This window comes from Vidua chalybeata, chromosome 3, assembly GCF_026979565.1.
Source record: "Vidua chalybeata isolate OUT-0048 chromosome 3, bVidCha1 merged haplotype, whole genome shotgun sequence".
NCBI classification, from domain to species: domain Eukaryota; kingdom Metazoa; phylum Chordata; class Aves; order Passeriformes; family Viduidae; genus Vidua; species Vidua chalybeata.
This window is the reverse complement of record NC_071532.1, coordinates 101,821,553-101,841,344: the sequence shown is the minus strand read 5'-3', so window position 1 is coordinate 101,841,344 and position 19,792 is coordinate 101,821,553. Positions and strand designations below refer to the sequence as shown.

Here is a 19,792-nt window from a genome sequence, read left to right as displayed (position 1 = left end):
AGATGAATCACATGCCCATTTCTCCTGATTGTTTATACAGTATGGCTAACTCAGGTGTACACATCTAAAGTCAGGTCAGATGAATCATGCAGTGTGGTATCCTTCAAGGACAGAACTGGAGGGAGGAGCTGCATTCCTTCCAAAGTGACTTGTTACCACAATGTTGTCAGAAGTCAGAAAGATTAATTCCACTTGCATGTTTGTATGAAGTATGATCGTCATTTTACATGTTGTTATTTGTAAGTCTCAATAAGTGAAAAGTTTTACCGTGGGAAAATAGGAATATAATCATCAATAGTCAACTGAGCATTTTAAAATTATTTGGTTTAAAAGATGCAGATAATCATGCTTTCACAGCATTAATCTCAAATATATGGCACCAAATTTGTTGGCTTTTTGTCTTTCTGCCATTCTGAACATAGAAGAACAGCAAGCATTTTATGCATCACAAGGGGGACCGAATAGACAATTACTTACTATGCATAAAACCTAGCAGTGCAAGGTCCATGCCTCAAAAAATTAATCATTTAAAAAGGCTTGAATTTACACAGCTGGTTTATACCAGAATAATTATGACTATCATGTGATTATTTTGTTCTGGTACTAGGAGTCCTAGACCTAAATTTACTCTGTCCTCTAAACAAAGACTGGGAGTTGAATGAGGCCTTGCTGGGATGAATATTTTAGCAAGTGCTTTGTTCAGCATAGAATAATTCTCTTCACTTTTTATCCAATTCATCAAATCTTCCTTTATGCAAATACAATTCCTAGTGAAACTGGATTGTACACAGATCAGTAAAATTATGGAAGTCAAAAATAACTGGCAGCATCTAAATGTTCAGCAAACAGGAGCAGAAGAAAGAGTAGAAAGCAGGGATGAAGGGGATGAGGGAGCTTCACGGTCAAACTGGCTTTGGTGTCAAGAAAATGCCACATATTTACTGCTAGGCAATAAATTACTGCATATGGCCATGACGTATGCATATGCAAGTTGCTAAAGCTCAAGGAACTGAACAACCACAAAATGACAGGAAAGTTGAAAATACCTTCCTGATGGAATTGAATACCAAGAAATCCTTAAAGAAGGAAAAGCCATAGAGGACTAAACCTGAATATCCTTAAAAGGTAGTTCAGAAGAACTTCATGAGTTCAGATTCGTGCCAGTGTATACACATATCCTTAGTCAGAGGACTGTGAAGTATCTATTAGTTAATCAGACAAAGGATGAGAGAAACCTTTAGAATCTAAATATTACATAAATGTTACTAGTATTTACATGAAAACTGTGTTTTCTAAGCCTTTATGGCGGTATTGTTTACCTTTGCTTGTGTGCCTTCTTAATAAGAAGGCTGCTCACTTTAGCAACTCCCAGTTGGATGACCTGGTTCTACATCCCCAAAGCCTGGAACTTGCAAGAGTTGGACACCACAGTAATGGATTAAAGTTAAGTTATATGCTATTTCTTTTACATGAATGGAAAACCAAGAGACCCAGGGGAAAAAAAAAAAAGCTTCATAGACAGGAAAAAGAGATAGCTAAAATAACCTGTGGTTTGCAGTAGTCAGAGAGATGTGAGTCTTTATTAAAAGGGGTGTTATGTGCCTTAGGAATTCTTTCTGGCTCTACTTTTAAAGCACATTAATGAATATTGTAACATGGTATTTTTTGTTGCACCTCCATGCATTCTATATTATCTATAACTATTGTGTGTCTGGGAAAGTGGTAAATATTGAATTTATTTTACTGTCTTAAATTTTGCAACCTAGCTTTTTTCACAAAAAAAAAAAAAAGGAACAAAGGGAAAATAGCTTTGAACATGTATTCAAATGAAAGATAGTATCTATGAAAAAGATCATCTTGAAATAAGCCAGTAGACCTCTCAGGAATGTTCTATTACAAATATTGTCAAAGTTGGAATGAATACCTCCTGCAGCCTAAGCCTGCTACCATAACTGGTCTTACTCTATTACAAGGCATCCCAAAAGGGGAAAAAAAAAAGGAATAAAAAGTAGTGACATTTTAACGACATGCGATGACTCTTAAGGGCTGTCCTCATTGACTATGACACAAACATCTAATGTTCCTAGTGTAACTTTCTACAATCAGCAGTTTAGTATGTGCAGTAATTTTTTTTTTTTTTAAGGAGATCCTATTTCACTAGATCTTTTGTAAGGACTCTTTAGAACTGGTTGCACAGAAGCTGCCAAGACCCATATTTGCCAGTTCTTTGAACAGTTGAGCCTTCTCTCAAGTGACCTCTCTGGTCGCAGTTGGGCCACCAGCCCTACACTCTGTTCCTTTTCTTTTAGCATGCTTATAAACAAGAGTAACTGCAAGTGTGTACCTATAAAGAAGAAAAACCATACAAGGTTTGATCAAGAACCAATCTGTGCCTTTTCAACTGCCTACAAACATTTGACTTGTGACAGACCTCACACCACATTCAGATATCTGGAGTGCCACATATGGATCTCTGAGGCAAAAAATAATGAAATTATTTAAGTAATTGTTAGGAAAAATAATTACTACTTTCTGACATAACCAGTGGGAAGACAGAATTTAGGAGCTTTGCTTTTCTCAGAAAACTTTTTGCTTGAGCCTAAGAGACACTAAATTCCATTAAACCTCATGTTTCTAACAGAAATATACTGTTAAATAATTATAACAGGATTGCATTTTGCTGGCCTTGGCCACGTGGCACCATGGCAGGGGCCATGACTGACCCTGCTCCCCCATCCTGGGCTCTGGCACTGGGGAGCAGTGCTGGCAGAGTGAGGCCACCCTCGGTGCTCCCCAAACCAACCCCTGCCCCACACCCTGCTGCTCCATGACACTCAGTTTGAAACACAGAGACCCCCAGCCCTTCCTAAGGTGCCTTCTGCAGAAAATGAATGGAAGAAGCTGAATATGCTGTGTCCTTTGCAGGGGCCCTCCAAGGGCAGCTTTGATCCCAAGGAGAAGCTGGGCTGGCAGGCAGAGCTCTGCTCCCACCCTCCATGGGCACCAGGAAGGTGTTGACAGTTTGTACTCTTCACCAGGCTGAAGCAGAGACCCTCTTCCTGGTTCCTAGAATGGGCTTGATTTGTAGATGCTTGCTCTAAAATTATAGCAATTTTAAGGAAAGGTTTAAACCAAGGCCATAGGAAGCACAACTGATGAAATATTGTGGTAACTGTGAAATAAAGTGGGGATTTTGAGAACTACTTTCCAGATTAAGATGTCTAATTTCAGCCTCAGCCACAAATATAACTTGCACTTATCACTACGAGCATCACCTATATGTTTTGAGGTGACAACTGCTACAGAAGAAAAAAAATTCTATAATCACAATATGATTTTGTGAAACACATTGTAAAATTTCTTCTTTTTCTTTCCTTCATAGCACATATCACTGCTATAGCTATGTCAATTATCCTAGCCCTTTATTGCTGTTCTTAGCAACTTATCCAGGCCATGATAGCCATTATGGCTTGCTGAGATGCACATAGCACAGCAGGGTACTAATGCTCCAGCTGTGAATGGGAAATCAGGGGTGGAGTCACATTTTTCCGTACTGCATGCAGGTAGTAATTAAAGCAACCAGAGATCTTCTTCATTGGATTCTCCCATGGCTCCCAAACTTTATTAAAAGTTCCACTCACAAACTTTATTAAAATACAATCTGTGCAATGTTTTTCTGTGCAAGGTATAAGGTCCCCTTGAGAACAATTATTTGTGAAGTGATGGGCTTTTGTTGTGCTTTAAAGTAGTTTTAATATTTCTGCATATACAGGAACACACGTCATTGTACACATGCAAGTACTTTGTTTGCAGTTTGGGTTTTATCAGCCTGCGCTAACATAAACATACCCTTGACAGATATGTGACTATGTAGATACAGTATCATAATATTTTAAGACTTCAAAGATGAATTCTCACTATTAGAGGGTTTTTGGGGTTCTGTTATATGCACAAGAAATGGTTACAACCAGAAGGAAAGGGAATCAGAATGCTCAGGTTTATTTAAGAAAATCTAATTAATATTGCTGCTCATTTTCAGTTCTTACTTTACAACTTCATGCTTCATGTTTTCTACATAAAAATCTCCTCTTGGTATATTTGTGACTTTTCTAAACACTGCAGACTAAAAGTTCAGTGCCAGCTAACTTTGCCTTCTATCAATTTTTTTCTATGACAAGAACGTGTGCACATGTGTTTCCTGCTCGAGGTGAGATTCATATTTACAGGATATGGAAAGTTAGCATGACAAAAGTAATGACTGTGTAGAAGGAAACTCACTTTCGTTAGCAGGCATCCTATTTACTCTACTGTCACCTCCCATGATATGCCACATGCCATTTCAGACAACAGAGTTCTTTTAGTGAAAACTTCCTGCACAGAAAATGGAAACTTTGACAAAAAAAAAACCAAAAAACAAACAAATAAAACCAAACAAAAATCCCAAAAAACAAAAACAAAAAAAAAAAAAAAAAAAAAACACAAAAAACCACAAAAAAAACCCCAAAAAACCCCACAAGCTAAGTTTACCCTGTGAAAAAAAATTATCTACGAGATCTTTCCTCAGATCTACCCACCCAGCTTCTACTGAGCCCACTGATCACATATGAACTTGATCACAGAGGATTATGAAGAATTATTGGTGTAATTAAAAAAAGACCACTGTTTCTTTTAAATCCACTGCATTCTACTCACTGAGAGGACTGGCTATCTTCAAAATACATTTTACAAAACCTTTTAATTATGACTAAAGATGGATTTTTCTGGCAGTGGCTGAGGAAGGATTCCTGGACAGAGGAGTAACATCCAGTGGCAGTGGACCATGATTCTCAGCAGCTATCTATAGCATTACTGTGGGATAAAGAAGGACAGCAGTAAGTTTGCATTAATAAATCATCATAAAATGTACCCAGAGACACAATCACTGTGTTGGAGACAGCACATTCAAGCCAGTGGCTGGATTCGTAACAGTGGGGGAACTGGAGGGCTCACAGTCACTCTTCCTACAGATGGCCACCACAAGAACTGGAAATTTAAGGGAAATAATTTTCCATACACTTAACTCTCCTACATGTCCTCTGCACTAAAAAACTGGGCTCAATGTGGTTGCAACTCAAAGCTCTGAAATTGATATAAAACTAGGAGAAATTCCCATGAATTGGTGCAAAGACTACTTTTTAAAAAATATTTTAGGGTTTCTAGAAAATAATAAGAAAATAACTATTAATTTAGTGCTGCAAGAAATGGCAAGCTTTGCATCTTTGTTTTAAGAATGAAAGTTCTGGATGCTGATTTCACCCCAGAATCACCTGCAACTATTTTTTTACAAAGGCTATAATACTAAAATTTAAATGAATGTCATTTACCCACATGGTAAATTATATCCTGTGAAGCAAGATTTGACCATAAGTCAGCTCATATGAATGACTGAATTTAGAATCATGGAATAATATTCTTCTCTGCTCTGTGATGCATGAATTTAATTTTGCACAGTGGTACGGATCACTGAAAATGACCATTTCCAGGATTATGGAAGAGCTTGCCAACAATTAAAACCAATTAAATGCACCTGAATTTAGGAATGAAAAGGCTGCGAATCACTATAAAGATGTGAAGTTCTAGCTTTGGAAAAAAAAAAAAGTGTGAATGGTTCACTAGTTACTAAAATAGATCGAGTGTTACAACAGCAAGAGCTTGTAGACGTTACTTGTGTAATAAAAATATGGGTGGTAGCAAATTATATTGCTGTGAAGAGCAGATGAGGAGAGACGCCTACTGAAACCTGATGCTGCCTTTGAACTTTAAAATTTTGACTTAATAAGCTTTGCAGTGGTGCTGCTTAGCAAAGAGCTGTCACGAAGGGCAGATTTGTTTCACAGCAGAATTGCTTTATTAAAAATCCTCAGCATTTCCATAAAGTCCTGATTCAGAAACAGAAGGAGGAGTTACACTGAACTTGACTGCTGACCTGACAGTGAGAATGAAGCTATTGTGCCCAGGACTGAATATGCATATCTGTGCTTCTCCTAAGCTTCACAGGGCAATTCCCCTCCAAGGGAGAGGAACCCTTTAGAGATCTGAAAGCTGCTATTGCCAGATGCTGAAACCCTGGAACAGACCCTAAACTCTGTAGGTTTCATGGTCATTAAGGGGTTAAAATACAACTTTTAACCTTCTCCTTTTTTTTCCCTCTGTTTGCTGTAGGGTAATCAATGGACTGCAAGCCATGTGCGTGGCCCATGGCGTCATCTTTATGCTATTCACCAACTGCAAGCTAGATGTGCTCAATTAATAGTGAAGACTGTCAGGGAAGCAGAGCTGGAAATGCTTATTTGGTACTGCATGAATTGAACCTGCTTGTTTGAATAAAATACTAATTACCTCACTGACTCTTTTGCATTAAGCCTTCTCTTTATGCTGTGCTTTACTTGGTGGGAAGGAGTTGGTACAATTCAGCACAAAATGTGATACAAATTAATGCTTGGGAAGGAAAAAAACTCTAATGGCACATTAAGTGTTGTCAATTGCATGGCTTTCTCTATTATTGCTGAGCTTTTAGGATAAAGAAAATACCATCTGTAATCATGGCTGCACAAATAGAACACACACAGAAAGGAAAATCATTCCCTCATCTTGAACCTCAGAAAAAGGCAAGGCTCTTTTCTGTTCTGCATGTGTTACTAGGAAGACTAGCATGCAACTAAATCACACTATTTCCCCCAGATTTTAACTGAATTTCAAACTCTGTGATGCAGATAGATCTGCTTGTGATTTGATCTAGTAATGATGACAAGGAAAGCTATTTTACTTGACTTCTTCTGTGCCATCCTTGAGACACAGAGGCTGTCTTCTCTAGGAAATTTTTTAATCCTTTTTCAATTTTCATCGTGATGGAAGCTGTGGTGCAGTTAAGCATTTTCTTGTTAAGGCTGCACTGAAACACAGCTCTTGGTTCTAACAGACCCTTCTAAAAGGGATACCAGCAGCAGTAACCACTTATTTTAAGCAAAGACATGCAGAAAATAGACTGAAAGACTTAAAAAGTATGCTTCATTCCATTTTTGTGTTTCATTTGTTTTATGCAAAATCAATTGTTCTACAACTCAGGGCCTAGTTGCTCTTCTAACAACTGTATGAACAGAACTTTTGTCATAAGAGAAATAGTTTTCTATTGTCATCTATTAATGAGCTAGAAAAGATTTTGCATAACCTGTTGTCTGAAAAATACTTCATTTTGCAATGAAGTGATGAACCGAAATCACTCTACAAGTAGAACTGCAGGATGTCTAATTAGGACCATTGCAAGAAGCAATGCCAATGCAATGAGACCCTCTGAGTTCTTGTCACCAGTGATGAGAAGCCCCTCTCCCTAGAATGAAAGCTCAAGGCAACATCATCATGGAAGATGGCTTTGTGGGCTTTGGGATGAATGGATGTCCAAAGATAAAACAGGGAGGGGGATTAGATTAGGAAAGGTGATGTTATTGGGTAAACAGAAGAAAGTGAGATGGAATAAGATGTATACTTCTTAATCATAGCATTTGATGGGAAAAATGAGGCAAAGATTTACTATCTGTTGCTTATCTCTACTAGGTGGGAACTAATAGTAGCTCTCTAAGGCCCTTGAGAAGGTTATCAAGATGACCCATCCCTCCTGCATCCCTGGAAGGCCAAGTTATATGGAGCCCTGAGCAACATGGCCTTATGGAATTAGATGATTTTTAAGGTCCCTTCCAACCCAAAACACTCTGTGATTGATTCTAAGAGAAGGACAGGCTCTCCTGAGTGGTGCCATCTCATGATGGCAGGTGGAGGAGTTTCAACACATGTATGCTGAAAACAGAAGTTCAGACTGGTTGTAAGGCAGTGTCCTCAACACAAAGACAGTCACAAGCAGAACAGCTTTCACACAGAGGCTGTGCACTTAACTTCCTTGAGGGTTTTCAGCATCCAACGGGATAAACACCAGAGCAACATGGTCTGAGTTAACCCTACTTGGAACAGGATGCTGGGCTAGAAACTCCCTGAGGTCCCTTCCAACAGGATCCCTTGAGCCTATGATTTTTCAATTTTTTTGTGGACACAGGTCTTTTTCAACATATATAAATGAACCTTCCATGTATCCTTTGACTCAGAATTAACTAGTGTTCATTATAAACATCTTTTTTACTGCTGACTATTGACTTTCCATAATTACCACTGTATTTACCTTTCAGTTTAGTAATATTTTATTTCATTTACACATAGACTCAATGCTTGTAAGAAGAGATGTAAGATTATTTAGAGAACACAGAAGAGCATGTTCAGCTTTTCTAGTTCAGATGCCAGAAAAGGCCAAAATACTTTACTAAGAATAAGGATATTTACTTTTTTTTTAAGTAGTTTTAACATCATCTAGCCAAAGAATAGTATATGAGCTATAATCAGGCTAATTCTAATAAGACAGAAAAAAGAATAATGCCCTTTTGGGAAGTGAGGAAAGCATTATCTCAATGTTCCTAACACTTCTATTGCTGTGCTGATTGTATTACATGCTAGACAAATGATAGTCTAGGCTTGGAATGTCTAAATTGTAGAGGGCTTAAATTGTTTTCATGTTGGCACCATCTCAAATGGAATCTAACAGTACTGACACACTTATATTTTCTTTGAATTTTTGCACTCCTTTTTAAAGAGGTGGCATTCATAATACTTCAGATTTTAGGTGAAAAAAAAATTAAAAGAATGTGAAGATTTTTTGGTCAAATGACATGTAAGACAGTTTTAAACTTATCTTCCTTGTTCTCGTATAAATTTTTAAAAAAGAAAAAAGAGAGAGGCCAGTCTCCTACTGGCTTGCATGTAGTATAGATGTTCTACATTTTGTGAAACATGGACAAAGAGAAAAAAGGGCCCTGCAGAAAAGAACTCACTAGATTTACACCAAGTGATTTTTATACATCCTGATATAGCAAAGAACAGACAAATCCAAGTGACTTTGATAAAAGCTATAGCATGTGCTTTATTTGCTATAGGAGAAGAGCCAAATAATTGTAGAACTCAGTTTTTTAAGTTCCTTGAGTTTGCTGGGCACTAAGCAGATGCCCACTCCAGGAACAATCAGCCCATCTCTCTCCACACTGTGCTGGAGGCTGTCCCATCTACTCGTATCTTCTTCTAGAGCTGACAGGGTGAACACATCTTAATATGGTTCATTCAAAATGGAGTGACCCAGGAGACAACTACTACTTAAACTGTTTAATCTAACCTGTCTCATTTTGACTACGATAGCAAATCACCCTCACAAATCTCTGGGGACAATAGACAGAGGCAAGCTGTGAGTGGTGATGTGGTGGTACCAACACAATGGAACTGAGAAGATGACATCCATTCACAGGTTAATGCTCCTGCAAAGGAGGGCCTGGATCCTGCAAATCCTTTCCAAATAGTTTATGCAAGACAGGGTATTAGATCATATTGGGTTTGATGTATTCTTTAAACAATGGTGCTGCATACATATAGCATTTGCTAAAAACAGTATTTAAAGCTGCAAAATTAAGATTTTAGGAATTAGGAAATATCAGAATCAAGACTTTCATGTACATATCCCATAGTCCAGTTGAGCACCTACCCTTCTTTCTGGCTGAAAAGCAGAGGCTTGGGGAATTGGTTTATAAACAATGGGCATTCATGTATATGGATTTTGCAAAAGTTGGATCCACGCTGATATAATATGGGAAATTCAAAGCCTGGATTTTCCTATTACAAAAGACAGGAATCTAATTTAGCAACCCAACTGTTACTTCAAAACACTTGTGTAATTTCCTATAACAACTGCTCATCACTTCATACATCTTCAAATTCAAGTCATGGCCTTTTAAATTAGCTACAAAAATTTCAGCTCAGTTGAAGTTTGGTGACTGCCATGTAGCAATGGAGCAAAATTAGATAGCTGAAATTTCCATTTCCATCAGCTCTGTCCTCCTCTCCTTTGAAAGAGCCTGCTGTACTCAAGGAAAGCTCTACTGCTTATTTCCTGAAGCATATTCTGAGTATTGTATTGGTCAGTAGCTATATGAATGTAAATTGAGAGAAGGGTCCTAGGCCACTTGAAGAGTTCAGTGGCTCAGGAGTTGCTTCAGAAACAGTTCTCTTGCTATATGTACATTTAACTCTGACATAAGCACAGGAAAAGTGACTGAGGACCATTTCAGTAGTCTAATTTGAATTTATTCTGGGTATAATTTAGTCCTACTGGTCAGCTGAGGAAAATAATTTTAGGAGTAGAACAACAATAGCTATCATGTTCACTGAGGAGTATCTGTAGCTGTTGTGGTTCAGTTTACCAGCCATGGTGCCAGAAAAAGCTTCATTTATTGTTTGTTGCTTTGAAAGAAACCACATAGGTCCGGCTGTTCAGAGTACTCAGACTCCGTGATTTTGATCCAGGCTGAGAGCTCTTGAGGAACACGAATTAAAAAAAGCAGGAAAGAATGATCAACTTTTATAAATAGTTCTGCATTTATAGGGTATTATACATGGTACATTTCTATAAACAAGCTTTGTCCCTGATGAACTCCACAGTTCTTACCAAAAATTTTAAAAAATTGTTTTGTAATACTGTAACATACCAAAGATACACGTTTCTGTAAACCACCTTCTATACTAAATGTAAAAAAAATTACTGACACATAACCACGAAAACCAGAAGACAGCACTCTGAAAAATGTCCTTTCAATGACATTCACACATGATATAACACATATATATAGTGCTTCAACTTCATGTTGCTGTAGATGCTGTGTTAGCTCCTCAAGCTTTCAAGTCAGCATTCCTAGGTGTGGGAATGTGGGGAGCCTTTGCTCCTCAGCTTGTCTCCATACGTTATATGAGAGTTTGGTGAAAAATACAGGATTTTCAGCACAGAAAATAACAGAGAAGAATCAGGGCTGTGGTTTGGGATGATCATGATGGCACGTGACTCAGGTGGGGTTGCAGCTTGCTTTCCATGTTTGAGTAAAAAAATATGTGAATCATGCCAGATACACATTTAAGCTGGATAAATACACTGAAGAAAATGTCTAACAGATTTTTTTTTTTTAAATCTAACTCACATAAATTCATAATCATCTATCTATAGCTCTGAACGATGGAAGTTATCCATCTTGTATTCTCGTGATTCCTGCAATATTGGTTACCTCATTTGCATAAAATGAATAGAATAAATTGTTACGAATCCAAAAATATACGGTTGCCAGGATACATCTTGCTCGATGCAAATGAAAATGGGTATGTGCCGGCCAGCTTAAAGTAGTTTGGAACTTAGACATTTTCTTATTAACATTAATAGTGATAAATGAAACATTACATATCCAGTGAGCTATTGAAATTATTAATATTTGTTTGGCAAAAGGAATTTTACTTCAAGCAAGTCTGAACTACTGACTGTACAATGTAATTCTACGAAAATACCCTGAGGTTTTACTGTAAAAGCAACATTCAAAGTGAATATTCCATGCTTGCTTCTCTATAAACTTTTGAATTTAAATGGTAAGTTTCTTGTTAATTGTTTGTATGATTTTCAATGCTACAGCCTTAACAACAAGCATCTATCAGTGTATAGAAACATTATTATTATGCTTTGCCCATGCATAATTTGTGGGTGAAGTATTTATAGTTGACAACCATATCCAAAAAAAAGTGCTAGGATCTAACCACATTTCTATACAATGACACTGACAAACCCTTATTTAATGTATAGTATTCTGACTTGCTAAAAATGACAAAAATATAATTTATTTTATTTTAAGCATTATATTTTATAAATCTCAATTTTTTAAGCTGCACACATGCATATCAATATTTTTAAAAGCCAGTACCAGAAATTAAACTATATCACTTTTTGGAGTAAATTTGTTTAATTTGCATTGAATGCCTAATGAAGATACTTAATGCATAAAATAATTACATATTTATTGTTTGCCATTCAAGTTGTATATATGTCTTTAAAAGGGGATTATGTATCTTATATATTGACTTCCAAACAGGTAGATAAACAGGGCTCAGCCTTCCAGCGGTATTCAGATGAGACTCCAGTGATTTTTGGTGAGTGGTGTAGCTGCTCCAACCTGCCATGGCTGGTCCTTTGTCAGCAAAGGCCTGGCTGCCCATGCCTTTGCCAATGTCACGTGCTGGTTGATACAAGAGAGAAACTGGGGGTTAATACAGTCGAGCCTCAGTGTACTCTGAAGAAAAAACCCTCTTCATGCTGAAGATACCTGAGACAATTGAGATGAGGAAGTTTACCCCCTTACTAATGGTTGGTTCTTTGATAGGAGATAAAAATACTGACAAAGCCACAGCAGCACTGTTCTTTCATAGGAAACAATTTCAGACACAATTTGGAGTTGTAAAATTATAGATTAACTCCTCCCCTCCCCTCCCCTCCCCTCCTCTCCTCTCCTCTCCTCTCCTCTCCTCTCCTCTCTCCTCTCCTCTCCTCTCCTCTCCTCTCCTCTCCTCTCCTCTCCTCTCCTCTCCTCTCCTCTCCTCTCCTCTCCTCTCCTCTCCTCTCCTCTCCTCTCCTCTCCTCTCCTCTCCTCTCCTCTCCTCTCCTCTCCTCTCCTCTCCTCTCCTCTCCTCTCCCTCTCCCTCTCCCTCTCCCTCTCCCTCTCCCTCTCCCTCTCCCTCTCCCTCTCCCTCTCCCTCTCCCTCTCCCTCTCCCTCTCCTCTTGATTTGTTGTGCCTTGGAAGCTACTGGTTTCACTGCTAGTTTTCAGTCACATAACTGAAAAAGAAGATTATGTCCCTAAATTATAAAATAGCTCTGAGGTTCCTCTTCACAAGTTGCTGTTGTAAACAATATCAGTGGTACTGTGAATTATACAAGTGATGACAGGACCATACTGAATATTCATATAATTTACTTCATAGAATATATAATTATCCTTTTTTTTTTTTTTTCTGTGTTAACCACAAAAATAAAGGGCTTCCAGACTGAGGAAATTATTAAGGGGCTGATGGAATGGGCACTGAAATTAAAGACCCTCTCCTTTGAATTTGGTAATTTCTGAACAGAACTCTGAACCTTTCTTTTCCTCAAAATGCTCTTTGTAATAACCTGTTTCCTTTAGGTCTGTACAGAGCTAAAATGAGCATTAAGGAAGATTTCCCTTTATTCTACAAATAAACTCCCACATGTAATACTGGAGAAAAGTACTAGATAAATACATTAGTTCTGCTTAGCAAGTTAAACATCAAAAGCTGAAAACTCATGTGCCCATTTGTTTGACTGCTGGTTGCATCCAAATGATTTCAAATGCAATTTGAAGCAATGAATAAAACAATGAATTTCAGGACTTGCAAGGCACCATACTCTACACAAGACTAAACAACGCTGTTCCAGGTAGACAAAAATACAAGTATTTACCAGTATTGCAGATGACTTTTATGAATAATTATTTTTTTAAAAAAGAATCTATTTCACCATTTAAATTTCAGCAGATATTATAAGGCCAACACCTAAAATAATCCAGAGATTGATGCTATGCTCCTATATCCCACTTGAGCCATGGCAACTGGTTGTGCATACATTGTTATAACAGTGAAACAAAATGTGTTAAAATCCCCTCAGATTTCAGACTGCAAATCAATTTGGATGGGATTCAGTGTGAGATTCAGACTCCTACATTTTGGATGTCTATCAGCAGGTGTCTTTAGCTAAGTGACTTAAATTTCCACTGCAGTGATGACAGATTCACTTAGGTAGCAATGGGCATTCTGACCTACATTTACAGGTCACAGGACCTAGAGGTGCTTCTGGAAGATGAGTAGAAAATAAGGCAAGATACCCAAGGGTAACTTCAAAATCTCTGAATGTTTGTGCTTATCCCACCCTGGATCAGGACTGGGGTAGTTTAACCTGTAATAACCAGACTATTACTGTCTGGCCCATTGCATTGCTCACCAGAGAACTGATTTTAGAAGCCTACCTGCTTCTTGTGATGTCTGAAACTGCTTCATGAAAGCAGTAGACCTGGACTTTAGTACTGCCTGTAATGGGAGATTAGACACCTAAATAATGTCTAAGAAATAGAGGTGTCTGTATACCCAAATTTAGAGGCACAATTCGGCAGTGTAAATGCAAGCACATCCTTTCACCTGAGAAAGTTTAGGGTTCTTGAGGTATTGGGATGGGGCCGGTAGAGATAAGACAGAAAATCATGGGTATTCTGAATCTTTTCAAAGAAAAACTGGGTGATATGTGAGATAACTCACAGAGTCTAAGTGATAAGAAATTACTTTACTGAGGAATCTGATCCCTACCCAATGTGCTGCAAACTGAACTTGTCTCACACAAGCACTAAGATAACAGTTTCACAAAGACTGTTGTGGCTTGGCTACTGTGCCAGTAGGCAGTTAAATAATTGTTTTCTCTAACGTCATTGTCCAAAGCTGAGAATCTGAAATCTATCACTCGCCTGCCATTTTCCCAACAGGCTGATCAACTTCAGTCTTATGGTAGTATGCAATGTAGATGGTAGTATGTGAACATGTACACATGTTCTACAGTTCATTTCATCAATATCTAGCAGTCCCGTTATTTTGGCAGGATTTAAAAGCTGGATTTTTCTAACTCCTAAATATTACCGGTATGCAGAATAAAAATATTCTTCTGGCTAAATCCTTGATGTAGTCAGTGCAGACAACTTGAGAGCATACATAGATAGCATGCAGTCATAGAGTCAGGATATTTCCAAAAGATGGGTGGCAGCTGCGTCTTCTTTTGTAAAAGCATCCAGTTCAATACAAAACCATTATAAAGCAGTCAGAATGCATGCCCCAGAAAAATAATTAAAAGGGGACATTACGTTGCTAGCTGGGAACCTGAGGTTCAGTTCTTTCTTCTGGTTCAAGTTTTCCATGTGACTGTTCTTCCCGCTTGAAAGTGGAGCAATGCTATTTACTTCTTTTAAAAGGTACTTTGAGACTTGTGGGTAAAAAATGCAAGCCAGCAGCTGAGTGTTCTACTAAGCTGGGTGCTGTAAGGGTAGCTATACTAAATGTGCTACAGCAACAGAGGCACAGCCTTTTAATAGACTAAGTATGTCACTTGAATTATTTTCTAACTAGACAATTTGTAATTTTCAGCCCAAAAAAAGAACAATTCAAGGACATCTGGATCAAGCCTGGGTAAAGGGAAGAATCATGAAAGTGATTCTGCTCTAGAGTGCTTGCTCAGAGGGAGGGACAGGCCAGAGGGTCAAGGCAGCAGCAGGCCCTACATTTTCACAGCTCCACCAAACCACTTCACTTCGCAGTGCTCCAAAACCTGCCTTATTCATGAGAATCACACCTCTCTGAGCACACAGCTCTCCTCAACACATTTGCCCGGGGCAGAACGCAGCTGTGAACTCTCAGGTTCACTGGCACAGAGCTGTGATGGCTTTGAGGTCAGCATCACAGCTTCTCACATTAAAAGAGCTCAGCAAGCAAAGCCCTTTGAACAATTGAGCAGGTATTCTGTGCTGTACTTCTAATATTGTCACTTTTTGTTTTGTTTTGTTTTTCTTTTCTCGCTTTCTCGCTCTAAATGACGCACAGACTGGCTTTTGGGGAAGGGGGAAACCAAATGCTGCACAGCCATTCTGGCGACTTTAACCTCATTTAACCCTCAGCACAGCAAGAGGAAGTACAAAGTATTTTCATGAGCTGTGAATGGGCTCAGATCTGGTTTTGACGTCTTGAGGAAGCGCTGCCTTCTACAAAGCCAGAAACACAAAAAATGTGTGTGAAGTTCCGAACTCCAGGGTTGAGAGTCACAGAGTCACACAGACACCATCCCGTCCCACTTCCCCCCCATCCCACACGGAGGCCACTGGAGAGAGGGGGATGGGATCCCTGCGAAACGGGGAGGGTTTGGGTCAGCGCCGATGTCCCCGGGCGGGGCTCAGCGCGAGTGACAGTCACACGCACCCCTGCCCTGATTCCGCTAAGCGGACAGCCCAGCGCCCCGGCCTGTCCGCTGGGGAGCCAGGGGGTCCCCGCGTACGGTCTGCACGGGGTTGGAGACCCATCCCTATCCCTATCCCTATCCCTATCCCTATCCCCATCCCATCCCCATCGGAGGGCGCCTCGCCCCGCGGCGGCGGGAGGCGGGTCCGGGGGAGCCGCGCCCGGGGCGGCCGCCGGCGGGAGCCGCACGCAGCCACCGCGGGGCGGGGCGGGTCTGCCAGCGTCGCGCTGGGCCGGGCGGGCTGGGCCGCGCCGCAGCGCCGGCCGCTGATTCGGAGGCAGCGGCGGGGGATGGACGAGGGTACCTGCGGCGGCCAGCGGCGACGGGCGGCCCAGGTAAGAGCGGGGAGGCACGGCGGGGCCCGGCGCTGCGCGGGGTGGGGGCTGAGCCGCCTCTGCTGCTCCTTCTTTCGGCGCCCCCGCATCGCGGCGGGGCGGGGACGGCGCGCTGCAGCCCCGGAGTCTCCCCGCTCCCCTCGCCCTCTGAGCCTCCGCAGCCGCTTTTGTGCCCGCTCCCCGGCCCCAGGCGCCCTCCTCGCGGTGCCCCTGCCCCTCGCACCGCGTGGGCTGCGGGCAGTGGCGGGGGGGACCCGGAGGGACACGGCCAACTGTTGCCTGGGAAGCGCCGGCCCCGGAGCGCTGCCAGCGGCCCCGGGGCGGTGAGCGCCGGGGGCTGGCTTCGCCCCCAGCCCCGGTTGGAGAGGCATCGGGTGCGGTGCGTGCCCGAGCGGAGGTTCCCGATTGGCCTCGCCGAGCCGGGGAGATGCTTCCCCGGCCACTGGGCTCTCCCGGGTGGAAGTGTCCGGGTTTTCGCTGCCGGCCGCTGGGTGCCGGAGCCGCTGCGGCCGCAGGGACGAGCAGCGCCGGTGCGGAGCCGGCTGTGCCCGCGGCAGGGCCCGTGGAGCCCGGCGGAGCTCCGCGCTGGCCCGGGGTGTCGGTCAGGCAGCCAGTCGCTGTGCCTGGCTGGACTGAGTATGGCGTGGGGGGGTAAAGGGAGATTAAGGTTCAAACTTTGATTATTCCGAAAACTTTCTATTCCAGCTGCTGGTGATTGCTGGATGCAGGGTGCCATAAGCGTGGTGTTTCCAGAGGGATGTACCTAGACAGGAGATGAAAGACAGGCTCTGTAATGCTGCATTCATCTCGTTTAAATCGCTGTCCATGTTGGGAGGTGTTAACAGCAAACAGATAGCACGCTTGTATTCTATTATTCCTATTATTATTTTTCTCCTCATTTGATTTCAAGACCGTTTAGTTTTACTTATCTTTATCTGGGGTTTGTTTTGCTAAAGTCTCAGTAATAATACATTGTGCTACTGTGTAAAATCGAATGCTCCGTAATTCACTGGCAGCAGAGCGAGGCTCTTAGCTGCACAGGCTTTCAGTGGTGCTGCTAATAACTTGCCGAGGGTGGTGATGTGAGTTGATTTCCAGCCTGTTCCTGGTCTCTAATTGCCATACAGACCATCTTTACACTCTGTTTTTGTTATCAGTTCTAAAGTCAGTTTATATGTGTTTGGGGGAAAGGGTAGGTTAAGGGGGACATATATCTTTGCTTTACTTCTTCTGTTTTGACCATCTGCAAGACCATAAAAAATTAAAATTACTTTGGCAGTGAACTCTTAGGGAGGAGATTTGGAACAAAATGCTGTCGTGACATGAGGTTGCCTTGTGGGCAAAGATTTTCACATGCTCAGCACAGCTCTACAAAAATACCCCAACTCCTATTACACAGGGAAGAACTGAGCTGATACTTCCTTTTTCTCTGTTATGGTAACTTTTGTATTTCTGTAACATGTAAGGAAGACTGTTACATCAGCAATGTACTTTTTAAAAGTAATTTTAAAAATAAACCGTGTAATTTCTCACATTTAAATCTCTTTTCTACTCTCCTGTAATACCCCAAATCACCCATCTCACCAGGCCCAAATTAAAAACTAATGATAAAGTCCTACTGTTTCTTATGGTAGACTTAAAAAAAAATGTGTTAATGAAACTAAATTACAGATTACAGGAACATCATGAAAGGTTTGACTTAAATTTATAAAGAGCGTAGAGTAGCAAACAATAATAAAATTCTAAGATTTTTATTCTTCAACTTAAACTGATCTAGTATAGTTTAACCGCTGGTCTTTAAAGTTTCACTTGATGTAAATTATTGCAAGTATAAGCAAGGCTTTCTGAGTTGCTTATATGGTTTCTCAAAGACTGTGCAATATTTTACTGTATTCTGCTCTGTCCTTCTTCAGTACCCTCCTGTGCTGCTTTTGCAGTGATGCTTTGTTTTTTCTCTCAAGAACTTCTGCTCGTTATTAAAAACTCAAAATAAACAAAAAACAAGTGATTGAAAAGACAGTGTATGCCACTAATTAGAATAAAACCCCCTTGATTAAGTCAGAAAGGAAAAATGGTGATCATCTTGGATACTATTGCATAATTACTGTTGTCAGATGTCATTTTGCCATGACAGTGAGTCTATTAGTGAATTTTACAGTGCTGAGAAGATAATTCATTGTTAGTGTGCTTAGCTTGTCCTCATGACATAATTTTTGATGCTGTTTTGTCAGGCTGAAATATCTTGTCCTCAGCAGTATGGCAGCCTTACAAAGGCATTGAGGATTTGCATGTGCAGTATGTTGCAGATTTCCACATTGTGTGATATACAAAATGTGCTTAAATGCTACTATATGTTATTTAGATAAATAACCATTCCTGTACTTTAACAGAAATAATATTTTGTAGGTGTAGAGATACTGTAAGATCTCTTTATCATATTTTTATCTACTTCCAAATGCCATTCTATTTAGAGTTTTTGGAAATACTGTGAAATATTTTTTTGTGGAATTACTGACATTCTTGAGCACTAGATGTATATTACATGCAGTAGCACATGAACTTAATCATTCAGTTCACATTTTATACAAACCAGAAAAATGCTATTCTATATCCAAACCCTGTATGTGATCCAGACATCATTAGGTCTCCTGTTAAAATCCCTGGAGACAAACAGGGTATTTTGTTGGGACCTATAAAGTCAGTGGATACGGGTGGTATGGATGCTAACAATGTGTGCTAATTTGAAGCAGCTAAACATCTTAGTGTTTTCTCTGTACTGAATTCAGTATGTATTTGGATCCATTTCAATATTATCAATCATTCTTTTAGCAGTGCTTTCTACTCATGTTATCTAGGAATGCAAAACAGTAACACTAAATCAGAGAAAACAGTTTGAGAGGCATGAATTAAAATATTTAATATATGGGGCAGTTTGAGAGCTGCAAAAAATGTAGTCATAAATTTGAATTTTGTTGTTTAAATTAAAATTGTAATAGAAGTTGCTCTGCACTCATGTGAATGATGATGAGAGCAATCTGAAGATTTGAGCTGTACAGGTCCTAATTATATGAAGTACTAGGAATTTACCATTCTTCTACATAGCCAAAATTCCAATTCCTGATTCCAAATAAAATGAAAAACGTGTCTTATTTTCTATCTTTACATACTGCTCAATATAAGTTCTTGATTTAAACTCGTAGCAGTAGTTGATCCTATAGAAAAAATAACAGTAATAGGTATAAGACAAGAACCTTTCAGGACTAGTGTAACAGTGCAGCACTGACACACAAGTACTTGAAAGATTTTTATTTAGTATTGTGGGTTTAAAATGTTTAGAAATGATGCCAACAGGAAGATAGCAACCATGAGATTTAGTTAAACATCACTCAGCCTTACCTTAATTCAGGAATGGTTACTTTGGCATGCTAACAACTGAAATACTCTTATCTAATTTATGGACTTGTCA

The 19,792-nt window shown here is 40.1% G+C and overlaps 1 protein-coding gene across 3 annotated transcripts in view; it reads left to right on the top strand.

The window, feature by feature from the left end:
* Positions 1 to 16,218: 16,218 nt before the first annotated feature.
* The window catches only part of CYRIA (CYFIP related Rac1 interactor A), a 55,722-nt gene continuing 52,148 nt past the window's right edge, over positions 16,219 to 19,792 (top strand). For all 3 annotated transcript variants that reach the window (XM_053938814.1, XM_053938809.1, XM_053938812.1), the window contains exon 1: positions 16,219 to 16,326. The gene's annotated coding sequence lies outside the window, so the exon portion shown is untranslated. The remainder of the gene's footprint in view (positions 16,327 to 19,792) is intronic.